This window comes from Lepeophtheirus salmonis, chromosome 14 (genome assembly GCF_016086655.4).
Source record: "Lepeophtheirus salmonis chromosome 14, UVic_Lsal_1.4, whole genome shotgun sequence".
Lineage (NCBI taxonomy): Eukaryota > Metazoa > Arthropoda > Copepoda > Siphonostomatoida > Caligidae > Lepeophtheirus > Lepeophtheirus salmonis.
In genome coordinates this window covers 40,495,364-40,507,852 of record NC_052144.2, presented here as the reverse complement: position 1 = coordinate 40,507,852, position 12,489 = coordinate 40,495,364, and positions in this window count along the sequence as shown.

The window sequence follows — 12,489 nt, the reverse complement described above, 5'->3', positions numbered from 1 at the left end:
CAGTAGTTCTTAGAAAAAACTTGCCAAATGTTGGTTCCAGATGAGCATAATAAAAAAGTGACGGAGATATGTGATTTTTGTTATTGTCCTCTCTGTTTGTTTTCCTTGAAGCGGGTCATCAAAATTCATTACATAAACATTCCCTTTTCTAAAGGAAGCTTAAATACACCCATCTTAAGATGCACAACTCAGAGATGTTAAAGCCCTCCTCAACTATGTTTATCTTATCGACTCGTTAACTTTTCATGTCAATTTGAGAAGAATAAAAAAAGGCAGCAAAGAAGTGGAAAAGTATAAGTAAACCTGTCAACAGTCATATCAACAATTAATAGAATGCACCCTTAAGCCCTGGGTTTTTTGGACTCCTTTGTTTCCATGTCTCATTCTTTGTTTGCCAAATAGTTTGTAATGATTGAAATGGAAAAAATTTAATTTTAATTGATATATTTACTTATTTTTAACTTGAAACATCATATTATTGTTAGTCATATTGCCAAACATTAAAAGTGATAAATATAGCCAAGATTAAAGATAGTTTGCCTTTCAAAATGCACAAGTTCATATGTACACTACTTTAGAGCTGTTCTAATTATTTGAAAACACTATGCTACATGAACGTATTAAGGTCTTGGAATGCCTGCAGGCTAAAACCCACAATTTTTATTGTTATTTGAGCTATAGAACAAAAAAATGACCATTAGAACTTTCAACATCTAAAGGTTTGACCTTTAAAGACTTTTAAAAAAATCTATTTTTAAGGGTATATCTACAATTCAGTGCTATATTTCGACATGAAAGAACTATCTTGATGAAAATCAAAGTAAATAACAAATTGATACCAACATTCAGCATTTGAAAAATGAATTATTTATTATTTTATCTTGATTATAATTAATAAAAAATGTATATAACCACTAAAATATCGACTAAAATGAAGGACCTTACTTAGAAGATAATATATTTTTATTTTTCTTCAAGTGCTTTATCTTAGAAAAAGCATTTTAATTTTAAAAAAATGCTTTTAAAAGGGGTTTAATTTTGATTGATTTTTGGCCAATTTAGTTTTTAATATTTATTAAAAAATCTAATAAAATAAGCTAGTTAGAATGTGTAAATATATATTACATTAATATTCCGTAGAAAATAATTAAATTGTTTAAATCTATCAATTATTTTGTATAAAAGTATTTATAAACTTTTTATGCACCTTAAATCTGAATTATTTTTTCATATTGGTATATATTATTACTTAAAAACTCATAAAGAGTTCTAACTTTTTCTCCCTGAATATTATTATAAATATTTATTGAACGAAACCTAACTAGCTTATTTTATGAAAATTCCTTAATAAATATTGAAAACTAAATTGACAAAAACTAAATAAAATCGACTTTTTTTAAAGGCATTTAAAAAAAAAAGAAATATATTAGGACTATTCTATAACTCCAGCCATTCGTTAAATCTCAACAAGATATATTAGGCATTGATGGATGAATTATGATATCTAGTAAGTATATTCTGGAGTAAGAAAAACAAGTAACTGCTATTGAAAACAAAATAAGTGATATGATGCTTATAAAAAGAGATCAGAAAAGGTTCATGAAATTTGGATTAGTCACCACAACATAAAAGGCAAGCATCTTAAAAATGTCAGACTGTTAAATTTATTTTTGGAGTTTATTTACTAAATTGGTTTAATATTATAGTAAACTCCTCTTTTATAGAAGGCCTTAAACATGTTATTTATCAATGCGATCTTTTACGTAGTAAGCCAAACGAATTTATTGACATAGTGAAGAATTTCGTGCAAAGATCCCCCTGGTATGGTCATTCAGAGGTTGTTCTACAGACAATTGCTTGTAGTAGAGATGAGGAGGCAAGAAAAATTGATGTTAGCAAAAATTTTATAATAGAACCATGAGAGGATGTAAAGCTGATGAGTCGATTAGTGAAGTTTCATTCGGGATTAGTAATATACCTATAATAGATTTTGATCCAAGAAATCTTACAGACTTGTTAAATATCAATGAATTTGATGAGCCTCCTCTTACATGCAAGCTAACAACGGATGCAGTTAGAGATTTTCTGGATAGACCCATGCAAGTACCTCAATCCCCTCTCACATCCAAAGTATAGAACGTTTTCTTCAGCAAGTAAATGAAGCAAGTAAATACGTTTTCAACCAAGAAAGAAAATAATTTTACATTAGAGCTCAAATTTTGAGTAGAAAAGTTATGCAAGATGGACATTCTCGAAATGGTGCATGGTAGCATAGGTCATGAATTGATTCTACGGACAAAACTTTAATACTTTTTCCATAAAAAAAAATGACAATCTATAACGCACCCTTGTTCAGGGATCTCATCTCTTTAGAAAAGGTTATTGCTCCTTACTCGGTGGATGTAATCTCATTAATAGTGGTCCTTTAACATCCAAATTTGTTACTTCATCATCCATTGATCATCAAATATTTATCCGCCGTTCTATTATAAAGAATCATTGTATACTTCTATAACAACTGCGAATATGTTTAATAAAGATTAACAATACTGGAATGAAATGTACAATGAAGAAAAAAGGAACAAAAATGAAAAACTCAACATTCATTTGCAGCTCTTACATTGGAACTCCTTTTAATGTCTTCTTTATTTCTTCTCCTAATATTCTTAGAAAACTCTTTCATTGATTTGAGTCCTTAAGTGTACATAACAAACAAACAACTCATATCTATGACACTGAATCCATTTATAAGGTTTAATTATTAATGCTTTTTCAGACACGTCAAAACATACTTCCAAAAACTTACATGCTAAAAGAGATTTACAATTAAATAAATCAATACAATCAATTCTCCTTGAATCACACGTACTAAAAACTGTTTTCTTAAGACTGGCGTTCAAATATGATGCAGGGAGAATGTTAATTATTATTTCACTCAAATTATGTTCTTCTACATTTAGGACTGTTGTAGTTTGAATCACACAACCTATACTTTCTAGATGTGAATTGTATGAGGTTCAAGGACCGGAAAGGAATAATCATAACACAAACATGACACTGATAGCGCCTACAAATTTCTTTATATCATAAAAACTGATTGTGACCTTCAATTTTATATTTTTTTCACTAATTAATATATAAATGTTGAAGCTTCCTTAGATTTAAAAAAAAATCTCTATTAATTAGAAGGGTCATTTTTGGATAATCAAGTTATAAGTATCTTTATTCAATTTCCTCTATCTGGCTTTGTTCCTATCTCTTAGAGAACATATCTGAAAAGTTTTCGTATTTTCGTCTCATCAAAAATACAACCCCTGATTTTCACATTTGTAAGTTAAGCTGTATCTTGATTTACGAACAAAGAAGAACAAGTGCCTGAATGGTCTCAAAGGGGGTCTTAGATTCAAATGGTGTGCAAAGTGTTTGTCTAACATCCGTATCTTTGGGTAAACACTGGAGTATACTCTATGGATTCGAACATGTAGATGTGGGATTTATTTAATATAATTATAAGTCTTTTTAGTATATTTGAAGTATGATAGGATGAAGACGGATTTTATTTCTTTTAATAATAAGAATATTTATTTCGGAGTAAAAATGTCTCATTATATTTTGTATTTATTTAATTTATATATTTGTCGCTAATAATTTGTTGAATCCATTTGTAATATTTAATATTGATAACTTCTATGTCGCATCATTTGTCATTATCATTTTTTTTTGATTTTCTATGTATAACTTCTATTAAAATTTCTAATTTATATATTTTTGTAATACAGGTGTGCGCGTCTAAAACTGAACACTCCCTTAAATTTTAAGTGTTTTTCCTTGTCTACAGACTTGAGGACTTGACGAGAGGTTCTCTTGTGGACCTTAAGGGCATGATCTTTCTTAACTAGCCGGTCCATGGTCCTTCTGCTGACGTTGAACTCCTTGGAGAGGCCGCTGACGGTGACCTTGCCTCTCTTGTCCTCGACAGACTTTTTCACGGTAGCAACCATTTCGTCCGACCTTTTAGGCCTTGACTTAGATCTTGTAGTCTCCTCAGGAGTTCCTTTGGCTACCACGCTGTAAACGTTGGTGCGGCTGCAGTTCAGAACCTAGACATTTTCAGTGGGAGTTTTTCCCCGCGCGGAAAGTTCCAAAATTGCGACTCGACGTCTCTCCATACTATCGGCTGTTGTTTCCCTGTTGCTATTTAGATTTTGCTGGAGTTTTGTTGATAACTAGTCAAGACCCTTGCCTCGAAGAATAAACCGTTTTTAACTCAATAAAATCACGAATATGTGCATGACGTAAAATTTAAAGGAGTGTTCAGTTTTAGACGCGCACACCTGTATTAACCTATCAATTTACTAGTATTCTACTACTACGGCTAAAGTGTTAGTCATTAGTTATTGATTACTCATTGTATATATTAGCAACACCAAGGGAATAAATTTAGGAGCTCTCAATGTTAATAGATCTATAATATATATATATATAAATTCTTTTTATGAGTTTCACGAAGTAAATCCAGTATTCGACTATTTTTTATCTAAACTGTCCTGATTTTACTTGAAATATACAAAATTCTCCTTTCTATAGCAGAATCACGTGATATTCTATGCTCCAAAACAATAACTTTAATAAATGGTACCATTTATCTTGCTCCCTTGGTTTCCTCGGACCCAGTCAAACTTGTAACTTATGTAGACTTAAATTAAAATATCAATTTCGTATATCATGTTTCAAAAGTAAGTGAGTCAGGAGTAATTTTCTGAATTACTAAATCACTTGTCCTAATATTTGAATATCATTATTGTGAGAATTTAGGATTTCCCCATCAATATTCAATAAATAAATTACCGATTACACTAAAGGCTTATGATGTGACAAAACTGTATATAAAACGGATTGTTTCATAATTAATTGACACTAAAGAATTAATTAAGTGCCTTGAAAATTGTAAAGCATATTAATATTAATTATGTTCTTATTTATCAATTATAAATAATGGTTTAATGCACTGACATAAATATGTAATTGTTTATGAACTTCATTGATTTAAGTTTATATTTTTATTTTTTTTAATTGTGTAGCCTTATAATTAATTTGATAATTTTTTAATTTACCTCGATTTACACTTTAACAATTATATACTTCTAATTACCTAGGTATGTTGTAAAACGTAAGATTTTTGGTGACTACTGTAATTGGTCGAAGGTTTATTCATCATAAGTGCCTTGCAAGTTGCATTGAAATCCATCTTCATGGTGAATAATTTTGTTTCATTCTAGAATGCCGTAGTAATTTCAAGGTATAAAAGTCTAGGCAAAGACACTTTTGTGCTTAGTGTGTACATTTTGTTATTCAATATTTTCAGAAATTAAAAACAAAAGGTCTATATTCAAGAAAAAGAATCAATGATATGTCTATTAGTAAAGTAAAAAAAACACATAAGAATACCCCATATTGTATGTCCTCTCTTACACCTTCTCTTCTTTTTGGTTGAAGTATTCATTAGTGTAATAAATATCCGATTAGAAAATATACATTTAAATCCTTATTGTCAGACTTTTTTTTTTTTAGAAATGTGTAAAAAACCTAAAATTATATCATCATTCTAGGTATAACTAATAGATTCTTTTTATTTGTAGGGATATTTAAAACTTAACAAGAAATAATATTAATCCAACAAACTAATATTTAGAAGGATTGGATGCTATTCTTTGAATTTAATTTCCGTAAAATTTTATTAAAATTTGTATTCATATTGGAACATGAAATATGTGAAAATCCCTGTTTATTAAGGGCCCTTGATTTTTCATCATTTAATATTAAACCAAATCCATTTTGACCTTATTGTTTAATTTTATAACTGTTCTTTCATTTTCAAATAAATATTTAGTTATAAAATATATGTTTTAGGACAACTACTTCTGAAAGCCATTGAATTCTGGTACTTTGATCTCACATGATGAATGCATCACTTTCAGGTTTAATTTTTTTTCTCTAATGTGAGTTGCAAATTCACGAAAGTTGAAAAATTCAATCTATTATTGATTGTTAGTTAAAAAAAACAACAATAAAAAACCAAAGTGGTTTTGTTGACGTTTTAAAGGTCTTTAAAATGACTAAGAGCAGAATGTCAACTAAACCATCATACATTCAAGAATACCAACAAAATAAAGGACAGACTAAAACTGGTACATAATGAATTGTTGAATTCCACGCAATAGACTGCATGTGACGACTTCTCTGAGGAAAACATTCGTCATTAATGCTTAACTATGGTGCATAGATTAGAATATGTCAATGTCACTGGGGTTGTTATTATGGGCAAAGTATATTGAATATAATTTCAAAAATGGAATTAGGAAGAGGATTAGCAAGTTAGTCTTAGTATGTATCATCATTATTGTTGAAGAAGGAACATATTTATAATTATTCTAGTTATAATAGCCAAAGGGATGGAAGAACTTCTAATGAGTTCATGAGTTCACCTTCACATATCGACATGTTTTACTAAATTCTGGAGTTGTTTAAAACATTATAAAATATTTAGAAATAAAATTCAACATTTTGGCACGTCCTAGTTTATGTTTAATATTAATTCATTTTTTAAAATCTGTTGTTAAAACTCTCGACAAAACTAGGATTATTGTTTCAATGGAGGAGTAACCTAAGGAAAAATATTATTGAATATTGTTATACCTACATGTACTCATAAGATATTTTCATAAAAAAGATTAAATCATTTTGAAGACTCTAATAAATATTTTCAAATAGTTTCACAAAAAAAAAAAATCTTCTGGAATCTTTAACCCCCCTTTTGGTAGATGCATTAATTAGGGCGAAAGCAATTCTTCATCATGCTGTACTTGTGAGGAAATGGCATGTTTGAGGGTTGTTCTTCAAATTTTCTTGCAATGTTTCCAGATTATCATTAATGAATATATCGAAGATATATTCATTGATGGAATCTGGCGTTACCCTAACACCTTTAAATATTTTCGAAGTAAAAAAAGGACTTTTTTAGTTTTCTTCTTCCATTTTTACTGAAAGATCTTGTATATATATAACTACGTATTTTTCCTAAGCAATTAAATTTTGATTCTAAATTTAACTTCAATTGTTCCTGGATGGGAATTATGACCGGAAATGCTTCAAATTCTGAAAAATAGCTAAGCCTTATTATTAGTATTAAAAATTAAGTGTTACTTATTTTCTACACAACTGGTTAATTAAATCGATAAAAATTGAGTATTTTAAGAAATATTTTACTTTAACTACATATATACATGTTAGAGTAAATTTATCTTAACTTATAGGAAAGGAAATTCTCTACACAATCTTGATTTACTCTGGCAGTCGAAATATAGTTAAGAAGAGTTTTCAGCTCAGTCAGTATAGAAGGCTTTTAAAGATTAGATTGACATGGATATTGAGTACAAAGACCATTTGACTTGATAGTATTAAATAATTACAATTACTTTTTAACAAAAGTAACTAATTTTACCTTCAAAATAAATACAATGATCATAATAAAGTTTCTTTTCTAAATATTTTTTATCTAAAATTTAAGGTCATTTAGTTATAATGCAGTACATACACTTTTGGGTTTATAAACATTTCTCAAACTTTAAGTTATTACCAGTGGGATCGCGAACTACTTATCGCTCAAGCTCAAGCCCACAAAAAAGTATCTTATCCCCCCCTCCGAAAAAAAGGGTTAGCAAAGCTCCAGAGTGTCATCAATTTTTTGGAGTTAAAACTTTCTTTTTTGAGCCAATAGCCAAATGGACATAAAAAAATTCAAGTTCCTGATATTTGGCCTTTTAAATTTGCTTTAATTTGTTAAAATCGTTAAATATAGAGATAATGAAATATTAAACATGTTTCAAAAGTTTTGTGAACGATTCCAACAAATAAAATCATATTTTTACAAGCGTGTAATCTAAAAAATATGTTTCAAGAGTTGTCAATATTAACATCTATTGAAATATCAAAGGAGCCAATAAACAATGATAGTTTCATTGGATGCTTTATTCTACCCATCATATATAATTCAAACAATGGTAATGCATATTTGTGATTGAACGAAGTTCCTTATTCTCTGATTAATTAATTATCAGCATTTTATAAAATACTCCAATCTGTATCAGCGTTGGAAATACTTGCAGTATTTAAATCTTTATCTCCGTGTCTTGTAAGATATAGGTTCCTATTTGCAATTTCATTTTGTAATTGTTTTTTTTTCTAAATTGAATTAAGACAAAGCACGAAAGAGAGTGGTGGGAGCAGACTGGGTCGAGCTTATTTCTTAAATTTAAGAAATGTTGATCTCTAAGGGTCGCAATTTTTTTCTTTTAGGCTAAAGTGATCGTATATAAATTTTGAACGGGTTTGAAAAATAATTAGAGGTTGCCTAACGGCTCCAAAGTTTTGAAATTTTATGATTTTTTTCAAAAAGAGGATTTTGACCGGAATATCCTCTAAGCTCTTCGTGTTACAACAAATCTTATAACGCCAGAAAATTAGCTGAATTAATTTTCCATCGAAAAACTTAGAAGTTTTTTTAATTAATTTTTTTAGTTATTGGTCAAAGAGAGCAAAGACTACCCTAATTTGCATTTTTTGTTTTATGTCTATCTGTTTCCTCGTAAAAGAAATTAAATACATATTTACAATTATTTTTGTGTCCCAAATTATTAGCAATGGTTAATATATTACTCGAAATAGAAAAAATAGCTTAAATTTAGATAAAGTTTACCTTTTTCTGACCTTTTTTTTGAAATAAAAATACTTTTAAGCTAAATCCATTTAATAAATCCTAATTGAGTATTAAAAAATACTCATTGTTAAGACTTTCACCTTTTTCTGACCTTTACTTGATCCGAAAAGTCTTAATGACCAAATTTTAATCATTAAGTAAAGTAATTATATCTTATTTTATTTTAAACTGAGATAAGATTTCTGCGCACTGCTATTTAGTTCAAATTTTTCATGACGGAAAATACGTGATCATATTCAAGGGATGTGCTTGACACAATAAATTCTATTACGGTTAGGACTGCTAGAACTTTTGGGTTTCTTAAAAATCTAGAAAATACCTTTTACCTCTCGCATGTAGACAACATATTTGGGAATTAATCACAAGCAAAGCATTTAAACAAATAAGCTCCACCCTAGGGAAGAGCAAATCCATTTGTTCCCTATCTAACAAAATACTTCTAGCAGTTGACCACTAGATATATCTACCTAAACCATGATAACTGCATTTTTAGATATTCAGTACAATACTAAAATATTGATTTTAGTATACTAAGAATAAAGGCTGTGGAAAGATTGAGCGATATAATATGGCTGAAGGAAAATTGTCCTGCATCTATACATAATTTATATTATTTACACATGTACATGATTAAAAACTACAGCTTTATAGTCTCAAAGTATATTGAAAAATAATGCAAAGTACAAAAAAATTATTTAATTTCATCTCCAAATATTTTCCATAGTTTAAAGACAAATAAATTTCCCTAATTATTTTTACAAACAGATTGATAAAATACAATTAAAATAAAATATGGCATTGTACATCTAACACATTCGTATTGATTTAATAATTGATAGTGTACACACTCTGATGACATCATCCTCACGGATTTTGATCATTCTTGGTGAGTATGTTTATCCTAACAAAAGAACAATATCTTTTGTGAGTCCCTCAAAATTTGGGCCTTTTCAGTAAAACATAGCTCCGCTCAAAGTAACTGATCAAAAAAATTGTTTTTTAAAACCCACACAAGAGCAAATTCTTCAAGTTTTTTTTTAAATAGCATTTTTACAGAAATAGGATGAAAACATTATTGCGGAATATTAAAATGACACCCAAGCATATCTGCAATTTCGATTTTGCCAATATTTTGTAAGAGGTTCAACTTACTCATACCCTATCCGGGGCGTGCGCAGTGAGTGGGATGGAGAGGGTAAAGCCCCCCCCCAAAAAAATAAGGTGTTTTTACGTTTTACTAAAAAATTTAATACATAATTTGTAATTATTCCAAAAAATAGAATTTTTTGTAAACAACTGTGAATATTAGAATTTTTTTGAGAAAAGTTATTGATTTTTGAATTTTTTTCCAATTTTTTTTTATTTTGTGTGAATAAGTGTGGATTTTTGAAATTTTTTACAAAAAATTTACTTTCTATAAAATAACTATGTATTTTCGAAAAAAAATTCCAACAAATTTAATTTTGTTTGAGAATAGCTATGGATTTTTGAAATTTTTTTCAATTTTTTTAAAATTCTTGGTCTTTAAAAAAAATAAATCCAAAGCCTTTTTCTACAAAATATGATCTTGTGGACGTCCTTGCCTATGTGTGTGCAAAAGAGGAGAGTGGGATCTCAATGAAATCATTTTCATTTATGTCTATAGTTGAAAAATGCCATATTTGCCGTAATATTTATTTTATATAGTTCTTTTCAAACTATTCGAACTTATAAATATACATAATCATGTTATTTATGTATTTTTATCTTTCATCATAAAACTTTCTCTTACAAAATGATATATTTTTTTATTTTATATATATAGAATAGTATTATTATAATTTTTTCATGAGACTTACCATTACACCATCTAAAGTTTTGATCATATCATTTTACTTCTGAAGGTAACCTCACCTAAAAACTTTATTTCAAATCATTCATATTACAATAGATCGATAAAAGGACTGTCCTTACATTATTATTTTTTTCTGTATATTAACTGATCAATTTTTATTTGATATTGATATCTAAATAAATATTCTATGACCAAAAAAAAATTCTATATCTGACTAAATCACCCATTTTGATTTCTTTTACAATCCCAACTCACGGAAATTGAGAAATAATCCAGAGGAGATGAAGGATTTTTATGAATGCCCAATTTATTCTTGACTTGGCTTCATCACTCTATTGACCAAATCTGAGTAATTAGTTTAGGATATAAAGCTATACATCATTTTTATAATTCCGAATATGGGTTTCAAATATATAATTAGTTTGCACTGGAACATATTTACGTTGAGGATATCATCGGAGTTGTAGTTGGACATAATCGTAGATAAATCATTGTAAAAACTGTAATTTTTTTTGTATCAAAATATCCAGGGGTATATTCTGATGACAATCCTAAAAAATCTTGGATTACCAAGCTGTTAATTTTAGAAAAGTCTTCAATGTCATTAAATTAATTTTTGTTATACTAAAAAAAAAAATATTTTTTTGTATACAAATCAGGAATTTATTATTGTGGCAAGGAGGACACTTTCTAATTATAAGGCAGTGTAATTTTTGAAGTTTTAGTAGATATTTGAATCTGGTCTTAGGCTATTATACTACCTGTATGCTTCTCATAGGACCCGTAAATCTGTCATGCGCAATTGAAGACTTGGACTTATGAGAAAGATTTGAGACTTGCTTGTTAATTTATTTATTCCTTACATTATCTAAATTTGACCTATACTTGAACCAATTTTCATATCAAATGGGAGATTTAAACCCTTATGAACACTTTTGTATAAATACTTCTATAAATAACTTAACATATTTATGAAAATTAAAAAGTTGAAGAAGAGATCAAAATATTGTTAACATGACTACTTCTAATGTTTTATCAAAATTAGAGAATAAATATCCATTTATCCTTGAAAATCTCCAGAAGCTTTCAAAATTGGATTTTCTGAACTTATACTAAACTTAAATGTAATATTCCCAATCAGAAGTGTCTGCTTCTTTTCCACTTGACCCCTTTTTTTATTTCATTCAAAAATTTCCTTATAATTTTTCATATACACAAGGGTAGGCAGAAGTATCCGGACAATATTTTCAAGTAAGTTTAAATAATAGCATAATAGTAATATCATTTTTAAAAAAATATTACAAATGAAATTTAATCGAACAATTAGCTGTTGTATCATTCAATATGATCACCTTCGGCATTGATCACCAACTGTAAACGGGACATAAAAGCTCAGAAGGCCCTTATTACATCTTTCTGAATTCCAATCCACTTTTTTGGCTTTGTGGGAACTACATGAGAAATGGGTAAGCCCCTTACCCGCTTTCAGTCGCTTGCAGACGTCATAGACGGTGCTCTTGGGATATTTTTTGACTTTTTGATAATTGCCTTAGAATCGTTGCCCGCCACAAACAATTCTTGCTCCTTCACGTTGAAACTGAACAGATTAAATATAAAAACAAGAGTTGTTGTCTATGGACAATAGCTTAGCAAGCACACTAGATTAAAAAACAATTATACATATGTCCGGATACTTCTCCCCACCCCTGTAAATAAATTTATGGTCTAAACTATCGTTTTATCTATTTCACAGTACATAACTACCAAAATCTAAACAAGATATTCAATGTGTTGTTCCATTTATATACAAGGAGCGGGGATCAAATTGTCTCCAAAATATTTTTCTACAAAAAACAACACAAAATATACACTTTTTAAC